Genomic DNA, 26,280 nt, shown 5'->3' on the forward strand with positions numbered 1-26,280 from the left:
TATTTTATACTGTCTACCCTAGCTTTAAATGGGATTTCTCTTTCTATCTCTTGCTGTTGGACTTTGTTGCTAATATATAGGAACACAGAAGATTTGTTTGGGTTTATTTTGTAACCTGCAACTTTGCCAAAGTTATTTATTAATTCAAGTAATTTTTTACTTGAATCTCTGGGATTCTCTAGGTAAATCATCATATCGTCTGCAAAGAGTGATAACTTAGTTTCTTCTTTGGCTATTCTTATTCCTTGAATATCTTTATCTTGTCTAATTGCTACAGCTAACATTTCTAGTACCATATTGAATAATAGTGGTGATAATGGACAACCTTGTTTCACCCCTGATCTTATTGGGAATGCATCTAGCTTATCCCCATTGCATATAATGCTTGCTGAAGGTTTTAGATAGATACTGCTTATTATTTTATGGGAAGTTCCCTTTATTCCTACGTTCTCCAATGTTTTTAGTAGGAATGGATGTTGTATTTTGTCAAAAGCTTTTTCTGCATCTATTGAGATAATCATGTGGTTTTTGTTAGCTTTGTTGTTGATGTGATCAATAATGCTAATAGTTTTCCTAATATTGAACCAGCCCTGTAGTCCTGGTATGAATCCTACCTGATCATAATGTATTAATCTCGTGATAAGATGCTGTATTCATTTTGCTAAAATCTTATTTAAAATTTTTGCATCTATATTCATTAGGGAAATTGGTCTATAATTTTCTTTCTCTGTTTTGTCTCTTCCTGGTTTGGGTATCAAAACCATATTTGTATCATAGAAAGAATTTGGGAGGACTCCTTCTTCCCCGATTTTCAAAAATAGTGTATGTAGTATTGGAATTAACTGTTCTTTAAATGTTTGATAGAATTCACTTGTGAATCCATCTGGCCCTGGAGATTTTTTCCTAGGGAGTTCATTGATGGCTTGTTCAATTTCTTTTTCTGAGATGGGGTTGTTTAAGTATTCAATTTCCTCCTCTGTTAATCTGGGCAATTTGTATTTTTTAAAATATTCATCCATCTCATTTAGATTATCGAATTTGTGGGCATAAAGTTGGGCAAAGTAGTTTCTAATTATTGTTTTAATTTCCTCCTCATTGGAGGTGAGTTCACCCCTTTCATTTTTAATATTAGTAATTTGGTTTTCTTCTTTCTTTTTTTAATCAGATTGACCAAAGGTTTATCAATTTTATTAGTTTTTTCATAAAACCAACTATTGGTTTTATTTATTAATTCAATAGTTTTCTTTATTTCAATTTTATTAATCTCTCCTTTGGTTTTCATTATTTCTAATTTGGTATTTACTTGGGGATTTTCAATTTGTTCTTTTTCTAGCTTTTTCAACTGCAAGCCCAAGTCATTGATCTCCTCTTTCTCTATTTTATTTATGTAAGCATTCAAAGATATAAAACTTCCCCTAATAACTGCTTTTGCAGTATCCCATAAGTTTTGGTATGTTGTCTCACTATTGTCATTCTCTTGAATGAAATTGTTGATTGTTTCTATGATTTCTTATTTAACCCAACCCTTTTTTAGAATTAGATTATTTAGTTTCCAATTGATTTTTGGTTTCTCTTTCCATGGCCTTTTATTACATGTAATTTTTAATGCATTATGATCTGAAAAGGATGCATTGATTATCTCTACCTTTCTGCACTGGATTGTGAGATTTTTATGTCCTAGTACATGGTCAATTTTTGTAAATGTTCCATGTACCGCTGAGAAAAAGGTATATTCCTTTCTATTCCCATTTAATTTTCTCCAAAGATCTATCATATCTGCCTTATCCAGAGTTTTATTTACCTCCTTAACCTCTTTCTTGTTTATTTTGAGGTTGGATTTATCGAGTTCAGAGAGGGGGAGGTTGAGGTCTCCCACTAGTATAGTTTTGCTGTCAATTTCTTCCTTCAACTCCCCCAACCTCTCCTCTAAGAATCTGGATGCTATTCGGCTTGGAGCATACATGTTTAGTAATGATATTGCTTCATTGTCTATGGTGCCTTTTAGCAGGATATAGTTTCCATCCTTATCCCTTTTGATTAGATCTATTTCTGCTTTCACTTTGTCTGAGATTAGGATTGCTACTCCTGCCTTTCTTACATGAGCTGAAGCACAATATATTCTGCTCCATCCTTTGACCTTTATCTTGTGTGTATCCCCCCATTTCAAATGTGTTTCTTGTAAGCAGCATATTGTTGGATTATGGCTTTTAATCCATTCTGCTATCCGTCTGCGTTTTATGGGAGAGTTCATTCCATTCACATTCACAGTTATGATTACAATCTGTGTATTTCCCTCCAACCTCTTTCCCACCATTTGTGCTTTTAGCTCTCCCGTCTCCCTTCCCCTCCTCAATAGTATTCACTTTTCTCCCCCTCCTCCTGCAGCCTTCCCCTCCTTCTTTTAGCCCCCCTCCCTTTTACTCCCCTTTACTCTTATTGCTTCTTTCCTCCCTTTTAGCCACCCTCCCCTTTCTTCCCCCTTCCCCTCCTACTACCTATAGAGCTAGTTAGGATTATCTACTTAAGATTATTGTTCCCTCCTTTGAACAAATCAGATGAGAGTACCTCTCAAACAATGCTCATCTCCCTCCCCTCCTTCCCTCTACTATAGTTTTGTACTTCTTCCTGTGATATAATTTGCCATTTTCTGCTTCCCCCTTTCCACACCTCCTATTACATTCCCTTCTCATACTTAAATCATATTTTTGACATGACATCATTTACTTCATGCCCGTTCCCTCTACATATATCCCTTTTATCATAATAGCTGCACAGTTCTCAAGATTAACAGGTATCATCTTCCCTTATAGGGAGGCAAACAGTTTGCCTTAATTGAGTAGCAAGTTTTTGTTTTTGTTTTTTCCCCTCTGTTTACCTTTTTTATGATTCTCTGGAGACCTGCATTTGAAGATCAAATTGTCTATTGAGTTCTGGTGTTTTGGTCAGGAAGCTCTGGAAATCCCTTATTTCGTTGAATGACTTTCTCCTTGCCTGAAATGTTATGCTGAACTTTGCTGGGTAGTTGATCCTTGGTTGAAGTCCCAGCTCCTTTGCCTTACGGAATATTGGGTTCCAATTCTTTCGGTCTTTTAATGTAGAAGCTGCAAGGTCCTGTGTGATCCTGACTGTGTGTCCTTGATATTTGAATTGTTTCTTTCTGGCTGCTTGTAGTATTTTCTCCTTCATTTGATAGCTCTGGAATTTGGCAACTATATTTCTTGGGGTTTTGAGTTTGGGATCACTTTCAGGAGGGGAACGGTGGATTCTTTTGATGACTATTTTGCCCTCTGGGTCTAGTACTTCTGGACAGTTTTCCTTGATGATTTCCTGGAAGATGTTGTCCAGACTCTTTTCTTCATCATGGGTTTCTGGCAGGCCAATAATTCTTAAATTTTCTCTCCTGGATCTATTTTCCAGGTCAGTTGTTTTTCCAATTAAATATTTTACATTTTCTTCTATCTTTTCATTCTTTAGATTTTGTTTGACTGATTCTTGTTGCCTCATTGAGTCATTAGTTTCTACTTGCCCAATTCTAATCTTCATCGTATTGTTTTCTTCCGTTAGCTTTTGCATTTCCTTTTCCATCTGACCAATTTTTCCCTTTAAGGAGCTATTTTCTCCATTTAATTTTTGTATTTCTTTTTTCATTCGACCAATTTTCCCAGTTAGGTTTTGGGTTTCCTTTTCCATCTGTTCAATTTTCCCAATTAGGTTTTGGGTTTCCTTTTCCGTTTGATTAACTCTTCCTTTTAGGGAGTTATTCTCTCCAGTTAATTTTTGAACTTCCTTTTCTATTTCTTCAATTTTCTTTTTCAGAGTGATGTTCTCATCAGTGAATTCTTTTTTTATAATTTTAAAATCATTGGCCAGTTTTTCTTCTATATCCTTCTTCAGACGTTCCAGGTAATCTAGTTGTGCTTGCGAGAAATTCATAGTCCCATCTAAGGTTTCAGATGGAAGTACAGTCTCAGCTCTGACCTCTTTGGTGTTTGTGTTTTGGTCCTTATCCCCATAGAAAGATTCTATGGTTTTTTCACTTTTCGTCTGCTTTTTCCGATTCATGATGTTGGCCGAGTGTTGTAGCTTTTGGTTCTTTCAGTCAGAAGATACAGATCTTTTAAGTTGGGCTGCTGTGTGTCTAGGCTAAAAGCAGGCTTTTTTTTTTGTTGTTGTTGTTGTTTCCCCGATCAACCCTGGGGTTAGCTTGTTAGGTGTGTGGGAGGGGTGGTCTGGTCTCAGGAGATCTCCTCAGCTGACTTGAGGCAAAGGCAAGGTCAGGGGATGGTGATCCCAGCTTCCCTATTTTCTTCCCTTTTCCCCTGGAGGGCTGGGGTATGCCTAGAAGTTAATGCGTGTTCCCGCCCCTCCTGGGGCTTGTCTCCCAGCTCTGAGGCTTGCCTGGGTCTCAGTGCGAATTTTCTCTGCCCTGGGTCGTCTGTCCCTCCAGATCGCCTCCGCCACAGTAGGAAGAATCCCCCCTTGCCACTTTTCCAGCCTCTGGTGTTGTGAGACCACCCGCCCCCTTCTACTGTTCCCGCTGATCCAGGATTAATCTGGGGAAGAATTTTATGGTTCCCTCACGGTCATCAGTGGGGAGGAGAGAGCACTTATTGATCACTCCGCCATCCCAAGTCCTGGAAGTTCAAGTAGCTGACCCACCGAAGTCCAGTCTTCAGGCTGAAGGTTTTAAGGGCTGCTGCGCTGATATCTAGCGCTCAGCGGCTCTCATCGGCTTGGCCTGGCTTATCTCCTGCTCCGCTGGTCTCGCCCCCGCCACTCTCGGGCCCCTCAGGTCCCCTCCGCCCTGTTGCGCTGACCGCGCTGCGCTGTGCGCCAGGGTCTTACCCCCACGGAACAGATCCCTCTTGTGGACCCTCCAGTCCAACCTGGGCTCTGAATCTGTCAAAGTCCGTCACCCACTGGATTCTATACCTCCAAAGTCTGGTCAGACTCTCCCCCCAGAGATATCCAGAGGAGTTTTTCCAGGAGCTTGGGTGAGTAGTTGCTTTCACTTTGCCATCTTGGCTCCGCCCCCCCAATGAGTATGAATTTTGACAGAATTCACAAGTAAGCAAAGTATAAGTGATTTTTTGAAATATCAGCACCAAATTGATCTTTTCTACTACATGGAAGGTTTTGTCTCTTCATCTCTGAACCTCAGAAAGTACTTCCCCATACCCACACCCACCTTTAAAGCTCAGCCAGGTGTTGCCTTATATGTGGAGTCTTCTCTGATCCCTTCCATTGCCAAATTTCACTCTTTCCGCAGATGACTTTGAATTTTAATTATCCAGGTTCTTGTTTCATCTTTTTTTATTTCTTCAGGGTAGGGATTACTTTGTTTGCATATCTGAATCTGTTACCCAAACCTGGTGAAGGGCACATTAGACCCAGAGGCAAAGTGATAGAACTGTAAGATCACTGGACAAAGAGTCAGGCTACCTGCGGTTAAGTCTTGTCAATTCTCCCTACATCTGTCCTTTTCTCTCCATTCATATGGTCTCCTCCAAAGGTCTAGATCATTTTTTACCTGGAATATTATAATAAATTCCTCATTGGTCTCCCTACTTCAATTTTCCTATCTCCAATTCATCTTCAAAAGAGCAAAAATGTAAAATTTCTAAAGGAAAGGTGTGACCTCTCTCCCTCTCTGTCTCTCTCTCTCTCTCTCTCTCCCTCTCTCTCTGTCTCTCTCTCCCTCACTATCTCTCTCTCCCTCCCTCCCTCCATCTCTCTCTCTCTCTCTCTCTCTCTGTTTCTCCCTCTCTATCTCTCCATATCTCTCTCTCCCCCTCTCTCCATCTCTCTCCCTCCCTCCCTCTCTCTCCCCCCCCCCCATCTCTCATCTGTCTACCTGTCTATCAATACCTTTCTGACTTATACATTACTGCCTTTCACACATTTCATACTGGTCTTTGTGCTGCTTTCCACACATGACATTCCAACTCTCATCTCTCTCCATAGAACAGCACAGGTCTAGAATGAACTCCTTCCTCATCTCCACCTCTTAGAAGTCCTAGCTTCAGTGAATACTCAGCACAAAAAGTCTTTCTATTTTCCTGATGCCTCCCACTGAAATTACCTTCTATTTATTTGTATTTTTGTACATATACATATGTATATGTTGTCTCTCTTGATGGATGAAAGCTCCTTAAGGGTAGGAATTTATTTCTTTTTTGTTTTTGAACCCCAAACATTTAGCATGGAACTTCATGATTATATTGATTTACAGTATTTATTGTATAATCAATTTATTAAAATATGGGCTTTGTCAGATATGTAACTATAGGTTTACTACTTAGACTGTATTGTTTACTCATTTATAAAATGGGTATGATGATACCTAGCCCAACTAACATATGACTTGAGAATCAAATGAAATTATAAACACACAAACATACTCAAAGTAAAGTGTTATGCAAATAATAGTAAGTTAACATTACTGTGGTGGATATAGAGGTACCCATCTATCAATTTTCTGTTAATGAACACTTGGAAATGGCTCTTCCCCCATGAGTGAGGGCTCAATGTTTGCAATTTTCACATTGCTTTTCTGAATAGATCCTAAAATTGACTGTTGCAGTGAGATTTTAAGCAATAGTATTAATCTATCATCATATACTAATAATTTCAATTGTTTCAGTAGATTGCTAAGCGTATTAACTAGCAAAGCTCTAAGAGATCTGGGACAGAGGTACATAAACAAAGAAATGAACTAGAAATTTTATATCAGGATCATAAGTAGGCAGAACTAGAAATGTCCCCAAAGATCCAGATTATTATTTTAATTTTCAAAAGTCTCAGTGTGGTTATCAACAACTGCTTAGACATGTCTCATGACAAAAACTTCACTAACACTATTTTCAGTTCCCCAACTTGCCTCTGACCCTGCTTAAGGCAAACTATTCCATTTTGGACACTTTATTGTTAAGAATTTTGTCTTCATATTGTGCCATAAACCTGCCCCCGTAGAACTTCCTGGAGTTAAGCCAAACAAACTTCATCTTTCTTCTACATGGCAGTCTTTCACATATTTGAAGGCAGTTCAAACTTCTCTTATCCAGACTTAAAATAACCATTTCCTGCAACTGATTCTCAGATGCCATTGTCTGGCAATACCTCACTTTGACCATTATCCTCCGAATGTCAAAACGTCTTTCAAAATGCCTTTAGAAATGTTGCACATTACCTAGCATGTATAGGTAGGTCACAATTGATGTGTTTCAAATGATGCTACATTCAAGTTAGTATATATTATCAAATGACACCAAGCCATTTTTAATGAATGAGAGATTCATTTAGTATGACCCATGGAAGCTAGTCAAGGGTTTTAACATAGGTATCTATTTTCCATCTGCCCTTGTTTATCATTGAATTTGTATGCGATGAGATGTATTATCTCAGTACCAACAGTTTTTTAATTTTATTTTTATTTTAAAGATCCCTTAACAACATGGACAAAAGGAAAAACACTTCAGTTAGAAACATAGGATAGATAGATAAATGAACAAATAAACAAAAAGACAGACAGGTGAATAAATGAATGAATGAATAAGAAGCTTATCATAATATGGAACAAAAATTTGATGTAAATGGATGGGATGAAGGTTCCAATAATTCTACAAGGCCAGAATCTACAGAATGTAATATTATAAAACATGCAGGTGAAATAAGATAAAAATAAAAAGTTGTACCAGCTTTGTGTGGTTCTCAAACACCTAAAAAAATAGAGATGCTATGGTGATAGAAATGGAGGGTCTTTAAGCTGTATGGATAAAAAACACATTTCTCTTGGCAAACAGTCATTCAGCTAAAAGCTTCAAGTTTATTTAAGGTCATGAAAGAAAATAGAAATGAAGTGGATAGTAAAGAAACTTTTACTGCCAGGGTTGGTTGGCTAGATCACTTTAAATATCTGCATTAATTGCATAATGTTAAAATTACCAGAAAGGTGCATGGTGCAGATGAGTATAGGCCTGTTAGAATATTCTGATGTTCTGAAGACTATGATCAAAGATGGTGGATATGTTGATCAACCATTTTTAATGTAGATAAAAAAGGCTTACTCTGGAAAAGGATGCCTTCTAGAACTTACAGTTCTAAGAAAGAAAAAAATATTATTCTGGATTTGAAATGTCCTAATATTTCTATTGGGAGATAATACAGATGAAGATTTCAAATAAACCAATGCTTATTTATCAGTCTTGAAGCGATTGTACTTTGAGAGGCCACAGCCATTAATATCTCACGATTCATCTGTAGTCAAATAAGAAAGCATGTCTCATCAATGGTTCTCAAGATATTTTAGCTCATCTATTAAAACATTTTACAGCACCACAAGTGCTGTTTTTAAATCATTACTGAATTTGAATAACATTCTAGGTCATACAGCTAAACTTGATCAATTGTATTAGTATGTAAAAGCAATTTTTATTGTAGTCCATGGATCAAAGAACTAATGTGACATTCAAGGCCTACTACCTAAGGAAAACTTTTAAACAGAAAATTGCTAAAATTGTAAATGACTGAAATTTCTTAACTGACTTCTGGAAATTTCATATATATATATATATATATATATGTATGTATATGATGAGAGATATAGTAAAAAAATATTTACCATGTATAGCTACAAATAATTGCCAATAATACGCATCTGGTAAAGAAGCATATTTTCCCACATTGTGCAAATAGTAATTTGGAAAGTTTTCACTCACAAAAGCAGATTGTCATAGAAGAAATACTTGAAAAAAGTTTGGTTTTGATAAACTAGAAAACAATGATGTCTCAGAAATGCTTGTTTGGCATTCAGCAATAGTAAATAATGACAATCTGCATTAAGATCAATAACCAGTGTTTGAAGAAGCCAATAATGATGCCAAAGAAGCAGATAATGTGCAGATAGAGGAATTCATTCTCAAAGAATCTGAAGACATAGATAGAGCTACAAAAGAACTCAAAAATTATGATCCTGACTCATCAAATGAATCATGAAAGTCCACTGAAATATTTTTAAAAATTCTCCATAACTAGCAGTGTATATATGATTTAAAAAAGAAAAGTATTTGAAATGACAAATATATTTTCATCATATAATCAGTATAGACTTATCTTTACATATAATATTTAATTTTTTATTTTTAATTATTTAAATTTATTTTCAATTCATGAAATAAAACAAGCATTTCCATAACTCAGTACAATTAAAAGATGATTTCACATGAAACTGCAAATCTTCCATGTGCAATTTTTCTTTCTATAACTACTCTATAACTTTGTAATAAAATTGAATGAGAAATATATTTTTCTTATAATTTGCTATTATATAAAATTAATAAATAGATAAAAGCTTATTTCAACAATTCAGACCCTATTTCCATTGGGTTGGAACCAATTACCACATTTTATATATAATCATAACTGTAAAATAGTGCAAATTAGAATAGTGTGACCACTTCATGAGAGTCATTATCTTCACAAATTGGCATCTAGTGTTATTTAAAAGGCATCCAATCAATCAGAATACAAGACTATCACTCTCATTATGAATATTATATTTCTCTTAATTCAGTCTAAGGTTGAATTAGCTATTTTGGTAACAAAGTCACAAATCTGTCTTATGCATTCTTCATTAAAATACTCCATATAACTTGTTTCTCTTGATAGACATTAAGCTATCTGAGAGTAGGAATTCTCTGATTCTTTGCATTTGTGTCAGTGCTTAGATACCTTGTGTATATAGTAGGTGCTTAATAAATAGTTGTTGAAGATGCTATCTGTGTAACCCTGAGTAATTCACAACCTTTCTTGTCCTCAGTTTCCTCACTTATAAAATGAGGGAGTCAACCATGGTATGATACTTGTAATCTTTGCTACTGAACAATATCAACCTGGTAGATCTCTCAAATTCAGGAATTTGAGCCCCAGTGGGTTAGGAATTAGGTGTCCTCACTAATTCACCCATTAAAATGATGAGCCCTCAGGAGTAGGGGGGTACTAGGATGCCCAAGGAGGGGCAGGAGAGGTTCAGGTGGGAAAATGGAGTGGGTCAAAGCTCACATACTGATCAGTGGTATAGAGAGAGGCTATTATCCTTCTTGTCTCTGGATGAGAGAAAATGATCCAGTCTCCCTCTAAACAAAAATCTAGACACCTGTATTAGTTTAGTAATGTCCCTTTTACCTTTACATATGTAAACCTGTAGTCATCATGCTCATTGATTATAAAGGAGGAAGCTCTATGGGAGGGAGTTTTATAAATAATGAAGAAGAAAAGAGAGGAGGGGCTGGGAGAGAGTCAGCAACAGAAGAACTTCTAGAGACAAATTAAATTTATAATTTTTTCTTGGACCATACCTAAATATTGCAAATTGAGCATTTATCATATCATTCAAGTCAAGGTAAAAAAGCATCAATAGATAGTATTATCTTTGCTGTTTCATACACTTGTCAGTTCAGTTACTATGCTATAAAACCACAAATATATTTGGATAGGAAAACAGTAACAATGAGTACCTTTCACAGAAAGACATTTTTTGTACCCCCTCTCAAGTTGAAACCTTGGGAATGAAATATGCATATAATGCCCAAGTTTAGCTTTCTTGGTTCTCTACGGGGAAAGAATAATCACCAAGAAGACTCGAAGTCAAACAATGTGGAGTCTGGTAGATTTATTAAACTTTGCAGTGTGCTTATAAACACATAGCATGGGCTAGGGAGTTCAAATGTCATCTCCTGGTTATATTCCCTTTATTAGGAAGGCCTTGGGAGAATTCTCTTGGCAGACAGTTCAACTACAGTTAACTTTACTTTGGATCATACCTACATGTGCACTTCAGAGAAGATATTGTATTCAGGGTAGCTTGAGGAAAAGATTTGACATAGGCAGTCTGTCTATAAACTCCCCACTTTGAGCAGCTTTATCCCAATTCCTGACATATTTTTTTATTCTTCATACCACCACTTCTCTTTCATACCTGACTCCCCATCTTATTTTCAGATAGCTAACAACTATGTTGCAGTGGGAAGTAGCCTGGATTTAGAATCAGGAGGAGAGCTCTGACTGAGGACCTGATTCTGGTACTACTTGTGAGACACCAGTAATAAAGTAACAGCCTTCTGGTTGCTCCTTGTTGGTTCCAAGTAGTTTCTCATCTGGAAAATGAAGTTTTGACAATAGATTTCATCTAAAGTCTGGGTCAGCTCTGAAGTTATATATTCTCTAGTAATGCTCAAGAAGGTACTGTGTAATTATTATCATGAACCTAATATCTAATGTGCTAATGTCTAAAGTGCTGTTTCCGTTTACAATGTTTCCCTCTTCAAATTTTCTTTTCCCATTCAGTTCCTTTGAAAGCCTCAGATATATGACATTCAGATATGTTTTTAAAATACCATTAAACTCCCTTATCGTTGCTTCTAACTCTTATTTCTAAGTGGGAGGACACCAGGCACTCCGACTCACACACAGTCTTTGAGATTCAAAATCCTGGTCATATACGTCAGCTCTGACCATGGTCTAAATACATATCTGATCTTTCTTCAAATCTAAGATCAATCATCATCCTTTAGACTCACTTTAGCTCACTAAGCTTATTCTCCTTCTTTTCCTAAACTAATTTAATCACTTATATCATATTCCTTCCTTTTGTGTACTTAGGACCTGGTTTCTCTCAATCACAATGAGTGAAAATCCTGAAATAGCATCAGTTCCTAAGAATCAAGTTACATGTAACCAAAAGGAAAATAGAGAGACAAGTGGCAGGTATTTTATTATTGCCAGTTATCTTTGATCATCTGTTCTCAAGAATATATAAAAGGCATCAAATTAATACATGATTTCAAGGTCAGTCATGTAGCCAAAATAAGGTTGCCATCTAAGCAGGGTCTGGTGGCTATAATCCCTGCAGCTAGAGCAAGTTCAGGCTAGTGAAACACTTGTTTTTGAGAGTGCTGAGCTGCATTGGAAAGCCCACTGAGTTCTTGAAATAAGTCTGGTACCAATATTGTGAATACCTAAATGTGAGGGAGAGGTGCACCAAACTGCCTAAGGAAGGACAAACTGGCTCAGATAAGAAATAGTTTAGATTAAAGTCTCAGTACAAATGAATAGTAGAAGTAACATTAAAGAAGAAACAACATCTCATTTGTTGTTGTACCCTGGGACTGTTTAACTTGCAGCTGAACCCTTCTATATGTGTTATGCCCTCCTCCCCTTGCCCCCATCATTAGAGAGCAGGAACTGTTTTGGTTTTTCTATTTATGTCCCCAGCACTTAACACAGTATTGTGCAATTAATAAATACTACATTCATTCATTCAATTCATCCATCCATCCATCCATCCATCCATCCACTAACTCATTCTGAATTTCAAACCCAGGTGAGGTAGGAGATTCAGTATCATAATCATTATCACCATCTTCATCATCATCTGAATAATCTGAATGTATAATGGCAACCACAAAATTATATATCTCAAGGAAGGCTTCTCATACATTTGACATTCTCTACGGAGGATTTTAGGGAACACAAGGACACACATATTAATTTCTGAATATATGGGCACTGACAGAAATATCCATAATAATAGAATCATGGAACCAGGAAAGCGCTGAAACATTTTTTAATTGGAGTGCTGTTTGTCTGTGCGGTTGTGGCTGCCAAAATATAGATTAGGTATGTGCCTTTCAGATGAAAGATTTCAAGTTCTGAATCTTTCCATTTACTAGTTGTGTAACCATAGGCAACTATTTGACCTTTCTCCTTTCCCTCATCTATATATTAGAATAATAATGAAGGTAGTGGCTAGTTCCAAGTGTTGTCAGGAAAATACTTTTCAAACCTTAAAGTGAGATGTAAGTATGTTTATGGTTTCTGTTTTTGTTTGGTATGAGGTGGGAGTGATTTTTGACTTGACGTTGTGTTGGTATAGGGAAATTGCTGTAAGCAAACACCCTCTATCAATGCAGATTGGTAGCTATTCAGAAATTCTAATCTTAAAATGTTTCCTGCTAGAGCAGTACAGGAATTTATTTACCTGATTCTACATGTTTGCAACAGGTTTCGTTTTTTCTTGTTTTCTGAGTGGTGTTGGGGGTTGTGGGGTGGAAGAAAATTCAGACCTGAATATAAAATAAAATGAATTTAAAACAAGATGTTCCTGGGGACACTCAAGGGTTATGACCTGCCCAGAGCCACACAGCCTTTTTTTCCTATAAAGTGATACTTGATTGTTGGTGTTTCTGAACCTAACCTTCTGTCTACTGTGTGACACTGCCTCTCAAATATGGATGATAATGATTAAAATGATGATGACAAAGATGTCAATGAATATGTGAGCACATTGCATTGATATGGGTACTCATCCCAAATAAACTGACTGCATCTCAACTTGGCTTCCTATCCTTTAGAAATAGATGTCATCATAGATTAACTGATGGGTTGGCAGTCAGAAAGATCTCAATTTGAAACCTGTCTCAGACATGAATTCTGAAAAAAACAGACAATTAATTTAATCTATCTGTGATTCAGTTTTCTCATTTGTAAATTAAAAAAAAAACACATTAGACCCAATGGGCTCTAAGATCTCTTCCAAATCTAAATCTGTTATCCCATGATCCTCACATAGGTGCATCACAGGATTCCAACCAATTTCCTGAGCTGTAAATCTAGACCTCTATTAATAGCTATAATAAGGAATGCTACCCAGCTTATGGGGGCTGATTCAGATCTAGTGATAACATATGTGAGGTTCTTAGGGAACACTCAAGTTTTATTTGAATATAACTTATTATTAATATGAATTAAAATAAAAAGTATTAGCTAAATCAAAAGGCAAAGAGGCTTTTACTCATCCTGCTACCATCACATTACTTTTGAAAACATGCCATTTGACAAAATGATGAAGATTCTAAATATATTTTGAATATTTTCCTTTTGTAAACTATATAACTTTTATTACTGATTGGGGTAGATATTGGGGGTTAGCTTATTCCATGAAGTATCAAAGCAAATTATCCCTCCAAACCATGGAAATTAAAATAATGTCTTTTTAATCACTTTGGCTATATCCAACAGAAAGGGAAAGAGAAATTCATGATCCTATGTTCCTTGATCTAAGAATTTCTCTGTCCCAACTAGGTAATTAGGATCCCTCGTCAAATAGACTGGTATAGCATATGGACTTTTATTAAATGAATGTCTTTTCATTTCCTGTTTCGAGTTGTAGCAAACCATGTGCCAGACGACAAATCTCTGGTGTTAAGACAAACCCTTAATGAAAACTTCTTCAAGGTAAAGAATGTTTCCTGTAGATTCTGAAAACAATAGTCCCATTGCATTCTTTTAGAGGATGGGTGTTTGTTATTAGAAAGCAATTATTATAATATCCTCTGGCAGGACCAAAAATTAAAGCAAGGATGCTAAGATATGCACTTAAATTATAGCTGGAGAAATTTCAGCTTATACATAATAAATAACTTCATGTGGGTGAGCATTGTCAAACAATCAAACAAGATCCCAAGGAACATAATTGCATCTTCAGAGAGTTTTGAAAATAAGACCATTTTCCATTTACTGCCTTTGCTGGTAGAGGTCATTGGATGTCAGGAATTTGGATGAGATGATTACCTGAGGTATCTTTCAGTTGTAAGTTTCAATCACATGAAAATTAAAATCTACGTTAAACAAGTAAGGAAATGAAATTTTACAAAATAAAAAGATTTGAACATTAATGTGAAGGGATTTAAGCAGTTCTTAAACATTCGAGAATTGGCAAGTACAAAATGAAAATATGGTTGTTTTCTGTTCTTTTATTTATTAATTGCATTTCAAAACATTTAGATTGTATTTGAGGATTGATATGCAATGGAGTTAATATATAGGAGGCTTAGGATTTTTGATCTAGTGCTTACATAATTTCCTATTTCTTCTCTCTATGAATTTTTACTGGTGTCATGAAAAGAAGTAATTCATAATTTGGAAAATGAATATAGACATTTGAGAGACAAATAATCTACCCCTCGAAAAGAATACCTGGGTTGTTAACTTTCCTGGACATCACCAGATTTATCGTTAGATGAGGAATTGAAATGCCTGCCTCCGTCGCTTTAGTTATAAATGCTTAGGCCAGGCACTGAATCTGTCTGATCTTCAATTCCCCCCTATGTTAAGAAAACAAAAACAAAAACTAGAGTCATATTATCTAAGCAGACCAAGAAAAGAGTAAATATTTATAAAGTACTGACTATATGCCCATCACTGTGCTAAGCACATTGTAATTATTATCTCCCTCAGTCCTCACAAAAACTCTGTGAGCTATATGCTGTTATTTTTCTCATTTTTACAGTTAAAATAAAAACTTGAGACAAATAGGGTTTAAGTGATTCAGGCAGAGTCATAGAGCTAATAAATGACTGAGACTTGATTTGAACTAAGGTCTTTGTGATGCCAGGCACAGGGTTCTACCCACTGTACCACCTACCTGCCCCTTTTTTTATACCACTGATTGGAGAGGGAAGAAAAAACTAAACCTGAGTATAAAGTATTTTAAGTTAAAAGTACCATGCTAACACACAGTATTATTATTGTTATTCTAGAAGACTTAATCTTTCTTGTTAATAAATAAGAACTTTTTGCCAGGAACTATGCTAAGAAATGTTGAGGATATAAAGAAAGACAGAAACAAGTCTGATCCCTCAAAAAGCTCACATTTTAATGAAGGAGGCAGCATGTAAATTGAAGTGCATGAAAAGTCTATATGGAGTAGATGGATGGTAATTTTAGAGAAAAAAAGTTTTTAACAGAATGGAAAACCTTTCAGTTTTAAAGGAAGCCAGGGAAACTGAATACATAGAGTTCTGAGGCACAAAATTAACGTTTAATAAATACTTGTTGAATGACTGACTAATAAAATGACCTTAAATAATCAAAGAAGAAATCCTTATTTAGCCTCTACTTTGTGCCTAACATTACAAAAGTGCAAATGAAATAAAAGATTCCAGTGGTAATGGGAAATCTTATCTCATTTTTGTGCACAACACATGCATTCATTTATTCAGCATTTATACCACAAAGTTGTGTTAAATACCCAATAAGCATAAAGTTTTGGAATGGCGCCATGGGAATAACAAAGATGGAGATGATAAAAAGTCTTAGCTAAAGTTATCTGCCTTCTCAGAGCTTATAGTCTAGTAGAGGGATAAAATGCAAATACATAACTGCTATGTATAATATTATAAATTCATTGGAGAGTTTGCAAAGTACTATGTAAGGTCAGAGGGATGGTTGTTCTCTGTAGAGATAATCATAATATCAGCATGAAAAAGACAAATAAATAGTACAGTTCACATTTATGTGACACTTAGAGGCAAAGTTTCCCCCCAGGAGGGTAAGCTTAAGAAAATAATTATCCGCCTAATAAGACAGTATAAAATCAATTGCTAAATTCTGAGGAAACAACTATAGATTCTCTAGAAGTCCAGTGATGTGGGGCGCTGATCAAGGAAGTCTTCATGGAGGCCATGGGAAGGCAAATATATAGATATATTACAAACATGGCTATTGGCTTATTCATGAATAACTTTATGGCTTATTTCCCTTGAAAATAACCAAATTTAGCTTATAGATATAACTTTTCCATAAATGAACTCCGCATAAATGAAAAGGGCCCTCAGCATCCATATAACCACTGAGAACAGAGTTTCAGTTACAACTTCATTAACTCAACTAAATAACAACAATAATAAAAAGGTCTGTATACAGTCAAGGGGAAGAAAGTCTTTGTTTCTAGTGATTACAACATAAACCTTAACAACAGCAACCTTGATAGAACACCAAGTAAAGAACTGATCCAAATGGTCCTTTCTGGGACCTTCATGGAAGCAGAGGATTCTATTGAGGTGAGAACCCAGGTTCTCTCTCAGGTAGTTTCTTATCCTGACCCTGTTCCTTAGCTCCTTCCTTATATCTGCACCCTGATGAATTTGTGTCTGCTGCTCTATTGTCACTGTTTCTCTCTTATAAGTGTTTCTTCTCTCTTTATCTGTGCTTCTGGTAGAAAGGTATGAGACTCCTCCTATATACGTACTAGCTTTTTGTCTGAGGGGATTGGGAGAAGGGATGACTTTTTCCCTTAGGAAGACTTTTGTTTTCTTTGCTCTTACTATTTGGCATATAAGTCTTTTACTTCCTTGATGCACATGGTTTTCTGTAGTTCTACATTTGTATCTATGACCATTTATATGCCGCAGACACTCCCAACCTCCCCCTAGATTTACTCACATTTTAAAGGCCAGTTCAAAGAGTAAGTGAACCAGTTATGACTTTCAATCAATACCAGCACATAGACATCTAGATAATGGAGTGATGTTGTTTGTCTAATGTTGTGGCCTAAGCTAAGAAGAAGCATCATTCCATGAGAAACTTGATCATCTCCCTTTGTAATGCTCACAGTAATGATAAAATATTACCACCAGTTATAAATCATATTTACATAACACTTTAAGAATGGAAATATATACTCTTGGCTATATTATCTCATTTGATCGTAAGCAAAAAAAAAAAAAGAACACCTAGAAGATAGCTTCCATGTATGCACCAACATTTGAAGTAAAGGATATAGACATAGGATAAAGAAAATAAAGAAATTCTGTGAAGAATTTTACAAGATTCCACTAACTAGGTCAACATATACATTGGTGCTTAGAGACTCTGGTAAAATGAATATTATAACTGAAAATGAATATTACTATCTATAATCTATCTAACATCTCTGTCTCTGTCTCTCTTTGTCTCTTTCTCCCCATCTACCCCCTTTGTAATTTTTTATAGAAATGAGTATTCTTGCCCTGCAAAGGAAATTTATGCAGAAAAAATTCCATTGATCAATGCTTCAAGTATTCCATGATTTAATAGTTTTAGAGAGTTGTTTGGGTCACAGATTGGCTGACTGACTTGCCCTGGATCACATACCTAGGATATATCAGAGGTAAAACTTTATCTCATGTCTTCCTAACATTAGGATTAACTTCTATCCACTATGACACTCCAGCTCTATAGATTATGGTTCAGAATGCATTGGATATGGTGAGCAACAAGCAGCAACATAGAGAAAGTTGTCAAATTAATTACATAATATTAAAATCCAGAAAATGACTGGGCAGATATAAAAATCTTTCAAAAATATTTATCTACTTACAGATTCTTGAATTGGTTAGAACAATGACCAAAATAAGCACGAATTTGAAAAAAAAAATCATGAACAAACATTACTTGGGAATATATCAACTCCAACTCAATCTATTTCAATAAGTTTACAACTCTAAAATGGGAATGGACAAAGGCAAAAGGCATTGAGTGACTATCACATTTATTAGATAATTAAAAAAATAAAATGAACACTACAAAAGGGAGTCTTAATGAGGATGGAAACTACCTCTCCTAGCATATACATTGTCAAGTAGAGAGTCATGGAAATCAACGTTAATGCCAATTTAGAATATAAGCTAATATACAAAACACATGGGAAAAAAAGAAAACTGATAGATCACTCATTTTGCAAATAATAAATAAGTAGTTGAAGACAAAGAAGGCTTTGAGAGTACTTGATGTGAGACCAGGTAAGCCAGATGATCTAGATATATAGATGGAACCAGAGGAAGAATGAGAATGAGATCCAAAATGAATTATTTTCCACTTGTTGTCTTTTAATAATGATTTATATGTTTCTTTGACTGTAGTGAGTTTAGATTCTGTAGTCTCAGTATGGAATATCCAAATGTGGCTCTGTTCAGTCCAGAGGATAGAAAACAGGACTTGGATTCAAGAAGATGAGATAAAATCTGAATTTTGTCTTATTAGGCACTTACTAGCTATCTGACACTTGGCAAGTCACAGCCACTGTGGCCTCAGTTTGCTCATCTATACAGTGATGGTGATAATAGTATCTATCTTCCAGAGTAGTTGTGAGGAAGAAGGAAAAATTTTTAAATCATTTTGAAAAATTTAAAGTATTACAGAAATGCTAGCTATTGTTATATATTCCATAGAGTACTTGAAGCATTATTCAACACAACTTTGTCTACAGAAATCCCCTTCACAGGCCAAGAACACTCATCATTGTGAAGGAAAAAATACATACGTATATATCTATCAATCAATCAATCTAAAGAGATTGATTGATAGATATATAGATATATACATTGAGAGAAAAAGACAGGGACAAAATGAATGTTAAATGAGTAATAAATATAGATATCTATCAGCTATCCCACCTGTCTCATATTAATGTCTCTGCTTGCTTCCTTTATCATTTCTAGAAAATGTCCAAGAGAATCGTCTGTGAATATATTAAGGCTATATCTTTTTGTTTACAAAACTGAATCAGAAATATAAAGAACATAAGGTATCATACTGTCAAATGTTTATTGATTTAACAAAAGCGTTTGATTTAGTAGACAGTCTTGAAGATGTTCTTAAAACTGGGTGACTTCCATGAATACATTAAATATATACAAAGCTTCTACAACAGTTGGACTTTGGAAATAAAGTTGTTTGGATATTTCCTGCATATCAACTTTAAATTAGATGCAAAACAGAGAGACATATGCTCACCTAAGGTATTTTCTGATGTCATAAAAGAAGAACTGAACAGAATACAGATGAAAGAATTCACTGTTGATGATGAGTTTGCCCAAATGTTCCGATTAGCAGAAAATATTGTACTAATTACACTGAACTGCAGCACAATACAAAGCATCTAAAGTAAATCTACAGAAAACTAAGGGACATTGGCTTCAGTATTCATGCCAGAAAAATAAAGTGTGTGATGAATACAGAAAATGAAACAGTGACCTGCAGATAGATGAACATTCTAGCAAATGAGCTCATCAGTATGTTGTGTTCATCCTTTGTTCCCAAAAAAGACCATGCCATCAGAGAAATGATGACATGACTTGCACTTGACTTTGCTATGAGGGAGGGAGGGCTGTCCAGGTCACCAGCCTCACTTCTCCTCCAAGGCCATCTGAATCCAGTGACCAGATATTCATCAGGATGACTGGAGATGACTCAGAATGCATTGGGAGACCTTGACCCCTTTAGGCCAAGGTCTATGCAGGTACTCACATCAGTACGTACATATTAGACAGTGTGTGCTGTATCTGGGCATTGGTTGGAACTCAGAAATGAGGGGAAGATCAGGGTAGATGGCTTATGGGAAATCATGCAATACTTTTCATGACCCCAAACTACTCAGTGAAATAAAAATCAAATCATCAGTAGTGATATTTGTTCAGTCATGCTATTTACCTGTGAATTATAATCTCCAAAAAAGAAACTTGATGAATAAGCCAAAGAGAAATGGAAAGGATTCAGCAAATGATAAAGAAATAGAGAGGAAAAAGTAAGACATGATAGAAGATGCAAACAAGTAAGTTTAGGTTTGATGGGAGGAAATTTTTCCTGATAATTAAAGTTATCAAAAAGAGGGATGGATGCCCCAAGAAAGAGGGAATCAGATTCTCTTTTATTGGAGATCTTCTCTTAAGTGCTGGGTAGCCATTTGTGACACTTTGCATATCAGGCACCTCCACGTCTTAGTCTTTGCATCAACTGTTAGACACACCTAGTGTCCTTTCCTTCCTTCACTCCACCTCTTAGAATCTCTAGATTTCTTCAAGTTCAAGTTGTCTCTGATATGGCATCTTTTCTGAGAGCTCCATTTCTTAGTGATCTTCCCCACAGCTTACTCCCATCCTCTCTGATTGCTTTGTATATCATACATAATTATTTAGTTTACAAACTTAGTACCATGGACAGTAATACCATTTCTTTAGGCTCTTAGGCTTCAGTTTCCTCCTCTGTTTTTGTTTGTTTGCTTAAGAAGGGTTGAGAGGTTATTGTTCTGGTAAAAGATAGTCTAGGTCACCTGTGAAGTCCTTTTAAATATGATTCTGGATAAAAAAGATTGGACTTCAGAAATGTACGTGCTAATTCTGTTGCTAGTGCTTCCTACTTGTGTAAATTTTCTGGTCGCTTCATATCTTTGGTCCTCAGCTGCTTTATGTGGAAAATAAGCAAATTGGATTAGATGACTTCTAAGGCTCTTTTCATCTTTTAACATTTTCTGTTTCTAAACTTATAAAGTATATAGCTCAGATTTAGATATCTACATGATTAACAGGTTTCTTAAAATATGCAGAAAATTATGTCATGATGACAGATCTTTCTTTTATAGAAAGAGGACACATTTTAAAAAGGACATTAAAATAAAATAATTAATTTTGGTATTCTGGATCTTAGCCACTGAAAGAATTGTACTGTAGGTCAATAATTTCATGCACAGATATGCTAAAATTACCTCCTTAGGGAACTACAGAATGTTAGAATTATTATATAATCTGTTCATTGATTTGTATGCTTGAGAAATGCTGTGTAGCAAAGAAAAAGAGGTAATAGATCAATTTGTTATTTTTGGCATCCCGTTTTTCATAGAACATATTTACCTAGGACAACTTTCAACTAGAGTTGTTAGTCAAAATTAAATCATTTGGGCTGAGGGAAATAAATCATAGTGCTAAATGGAAGGTAGAATTAAAGTTAAAATTGGAGATAAAACATTGAGTTTGATAAGATTTTATTGTGAGCTATTAGGAAGGAACTTTGGCTTGACCCTATTCTCTGTCAGAGCACCTAGCTGAAAGCTAAAGAAGTATTAAATGATGAACATCACCACAGGTATTATCAACATTATGTTTATCATCATGGGTGCTGTGAGATGATGGCAAAATTATTTCACTAGATTAATAAGTATTAGAAATTACAATAATTTAAGGTTTTTGTTAAACACTGAATAAATGATAGATAGATTTTTAATCTTGAGGTATATCCAAAGATTCAATATGTTTTCCTGTAATAACCTTTGCATTCATATAAAATGAACTAATTTAAGTAAAGTCTACTGAAGTATTGTAAATGATTTTCCAAATTGATATAATATAAAAATTTTGTCAATACCAAAATCTTTCCTTTGACTTTACACGCATTTTCTACTGCTAAACTCTTCTTCTGTTTTTCTCCTCTTTTCTATTTCCAAGTCTAAACTCTAGTTTCCAACACTGAGAACATTTAACTTTCTCTTTCATGCAGATTTTCATTTTAAAAAAATAGAAGAGAAATAAATGGAAAATTATAATAAACTCTATTAAAAGGTGCCACCTATCACTTTTGAAAATAAGATGATAATGTAGATGTTTTAAAGAAATATAATAAATGAAATATAATTTGGATTTTCCATTTCACTTTAAGAATATATGAAATTGTGAATAGTGTACTAGGGGGTTTCTGCATCATTGAAAAGCAACTTATAATTGAGAGAGCAGGAATAATGAAACTAGGAAGGGTAATGCTTCCATATAAAGAGTCACCTTCAGATATGACCAAGACAATATTCCTTCTAGCTTTAGTCTGTGCTAGGAAAGGATTTTTAATATTTAAAAACATGCTTTAATAAAAATAAGCTTTTCTTCCATGTATTCTTCCATGATACAATAGATAAAAATTGCCCTTTTTCATATCTATAGATTTATGTTTATTTTATTCAATGTTATACCCTAATAGTTTGTAGATCATTTAGCACACCATCTGGGTGCCAAAAGAAACAATAGCATTTTTGTGGGAGGATTTAAATAGGTAAATAATATGCATATTTCTAAGTATATATAATTCTAGCAACAAGTTAGTGAATAAATAACTACATGCAGGGTGTCATCAAAACAAAACCAAAAAAATGAAAGTGAAAATCCAACCCTTTCTTTCCTCTTTTCTTATTTAGTAACAACATCTGATATTTATATAGCACGTTAAAGTTTTAATAGTACTTGAATTTTCCCTTTTGCGTCTCTCCTAGGAAATAGTCACTACAGTTATTATTCCAATTTTGCAGATAAATTAATACTTAGAAAAGCCATACGATATGTCCATGGCTATCTGGGCAGTTGCTGTCCTTCATTTTTGAAGAGGACCAAAATGACATCACCATGATAAAGCGAAGTTTCAGTGTGTCCGACAATGACTGACCAGACCAATATGAGCAATGAATGCTCTACCACAGGTTGGACACAGAAAGTCCATATGAATTTTTGGGGTGGATACTCCAAATTTGCGCATCCTATGTTTACTTTGTGTTGCCTCAATTCTGCTTTGCTCATAGAGCACAGCACCCTTACTGATGTGGGCATGCCATGGACAGTGGTCCTATGCCAGTGTCTCCCATGTGGCACAGTCAAATCCAAAGTTCTTGAGAGAGACCTTGAGAGTGTCCTTGTAGCGCTTCTTCTGACCACCATGTGATCACCTGCCCCATGTGAATTCTCCATAAAATAGCCTTTTTGGCAAGTGTACATTTTACATTCGAACAGTGTGGCCAGCCCATTGGAGCTGTGTTCTCTGAAGCACAGTTTGAATGCTTGGCAATTCAGCTCAAGCAAGGACTTCAGTGTCTGGTACCTTATCCTGCCAGATGATCCTCAGAATCTTCCTAACACAGGGCAAATGAGAGAGCAAGGATATAAATCTGTCTAGTTCTTTATCCTATATGCCACTTTGTTCTCAATTAGTCCCTTAAAGAGAGATTTTGGATAACAATAACTTTAAGTAAAATAACAATCATTCCAAAATCAGAATCTGAGAGTTGGAAGGGTTATCGGAGGTCATTCATTTCACACCATGCTTGTATGGGAAACTTCTCTATAACACATTCTACATGTGATTATCTAGGTTTCTTTTCATTGAAAACCTCTTGCTTTATGGGAAGCCATTTCTTCATAAGGCAACCTGTTCCCTTCTTGACAACTCTAATAACTTGAAGTTTATTTGTTTGTTTAAATAAATAAGCTTACATCAGCTTCTTTGAAATTTCCAGCTACTTTGTCCAGTACTCACTGCTAAGGGCCAAGCCAAGCAAGTCTATTTTTTAATTATTATCCTAGCATTTTTTCATTCTCAGATAATATTATTTTCTACGTCACTTTGTTTTAAGAATGACTTAAATCATCAAGGTTCTTGTTAATTTATCTGTATTTTCTTAACTAAACACACAGTAGAGATGGTAGCACATAAACAAATCAAATGAAAAATTTCAGTCATAAAAACATGTTCAATTAGAAGCCACCAATGTGTTATAAAGAATAATATCATAAAGTCCCGGGAAAATATTTGAATTGGTAAGAAAAGAGAATTGGTAGCCCCATAGGTTAGTCAGATAACAAACTGACATCTCTTCCTGGTATATTTCAGCTCTGAGTATTTCATCAGTTTTTCTTATTAATTTGATTTTTTTAACAGATAATTGGAAAAATCCAATCCATTCATAAGAAATTCTCGTTTTCATTTTACGAAGGATCCAAAAGTCGAGTAACAGGACCGACAAGTATAAAAGAGGTCTGACATATATTCAATAGAGTCATAAAATTTTAATATGCATTTACAATTTGCTGCACAAATTAATTTTCATGTATGGTACTATAAAGCTTTAAAAGAAATACTGTGATACCATTTATGATATATTTGTAATCACAGTTATATGATATATGCTGAAGCCTATTATTACAAAGAAAACTAAAATATTAAACTAGTTGTAACTATTAAAGATGTCAGCTATTAAGAAGGGAGGGTAACACTTTGAAAGAACAAGGATTAGGAAATAAATGTGACAAGGAAGATATACTGATATAAAAGTGAGAAGAATCTATTAAGCACAAAAGAAAACAATCATAAAAGAGAGAATGATGGGAGGTAACCTCATATCTAGAGAAGACAAAATTCTAAAAAAAAAAATTAAGGATTTTGATTACATTGAAAAGAGTAAGATTGGATTTTTAAATAGGACACAGAAATAGAGTTTGATTAGAAAGAGGATAGACTGAAATAAAGTCTCCAAAAATATCTGGACACTTCAGGAGAAAGGTAATAATTTATAAACAAATAACTCATATGTAGCTAGATTAGAAAGACAAAAAGATTAGTAAAGAAAAATAGTTATAATGTTTTTATTTCTTTTCTCTCAAGAGGTGAAAGGACAAATGGTTTTGTTTTAGGAATTAAATTCAACAAACATTTAAAATGCAAATTGAAGTTAGACCTGTAGGCTAAATGTTCTGCTTATCAGTTATCTATAAATATGCCCAACATATATATTTTCTTGATTTTAGATAGAAAATTCATGCTACATTTTCCAGTTACTTTTAAATTTGGTGTTTATCCCCTGTTTGGCCTTAGTGCTATCCAGATTGGGTGGGAGAGGAGTTAGAATCTTCACTGAATATGGGGAGGAAATGGTAGTAGCAACAAAGTTAGAGATCCTTGAGGCTCCAAGGGAAGATTTGGATTCAACTCATATTAGAAAACCTCCCGTAACAATGGGTCCTAATATAGACAGATAAATATCAAGATAAACAGATAAACTAGATATGATTTTAATAAAATTTACTCCTTAAAAATTATTATTTCTTTTTTCTTTATTTCTTTCAGTACAACTAATATGACCTCATGGAAACATAATCCCCTACAGTTGAAAATCCAACGTAAGAGGAGTCTGTCTTGGGTACTACCAAAGAGATTGTATTGTTGGGATTATCAGAAGGCCCTCATTATAACGCTCTTTCATATAAAGTGGTTCCACACCATCAACCTTAATGGCACATCTGTTTCAAGTGTATTCCGATAGATGGATTTACAGAAATAACAAAAATAAAACAAAACACTTAGGAGATTTTTGAGGAAAATATGGATAAAAAGAAAAGAAACATGATGTAACAAGTTAGTGGAGGTCTCAAGGAGGTAGGGAATAAATAATATAAACTTTTAAGCTGATTCACATGGGGGGATAAAGCAAATATATATTAAAGAAAGTATTGTGCATTGAATTGAATTCCTGACTCTTGCACTGGTGCTCTATCCACTGTACCACCTAGCTGCTCCAACAACTGAAATACCCTATGATCAAAGGGCTTGAATTCCACTGAGGAAATAGAATATGTTCATAGATCATTATTCAGAGACAGAGCAGAATGACCAGAAATATCAGAATATCAGAGGTTTGAGATTTTGTAATCTATAAAGAGTGGAAAGATAAAGGAGTTAGAGATTCAGGGCAGTCAGCTCAAAAATGGTTAACTATGAGGTCAATGCTAAGAACAAATGAGACCAGAAGAAACATGAAGAGACCCCCTCCTCTGTTCTAGGATTAGGATCAGCCATATGCCTAAGAGTATCCAAAGGCCC

General features: G+C 35.1%; 1 long non-coding RNA gene across 1 annotated transcript in view; it reads left to right on the forward strand.

The window, feature by feature from the left end:
* The window catches only part of LOC140512902 (uncharacterized), a 64,067-nt gene extending 38,140 nt beyond the window's left edge, over positions 1 to 25,927 (forward strand). The window contains exons 2-3 of the long non-coding RNA XR_011969966.1: positions 24,343 to 24,438; positions 25,528 to 25,927. This is a non-coding gene — a long non-coding RNA (uncharacterized lncRNA). The remainder of the gene's footprint in view (positions 1 to 24,342; positions 24,439 to 25,527) is intronic.
* Positions 25,928 to 26,280: the final 353 nt, after the last annotated feature.

The sequence above is a fragment of the Notamacropus eugenii genome, chromosome 6, assembly GCF_028372415.1.
Source record: "Notamacropus eugenii isolate mMacEug1 chromosome 6, mMacEug1.pri_v2, whole genome shotgun sequence".
NCBI lineage: Eukaryota > Metazoa > Chordata > Mammalia > Diprotodontia > Macropodidae > Notamacropus > Notamacropus eugenii.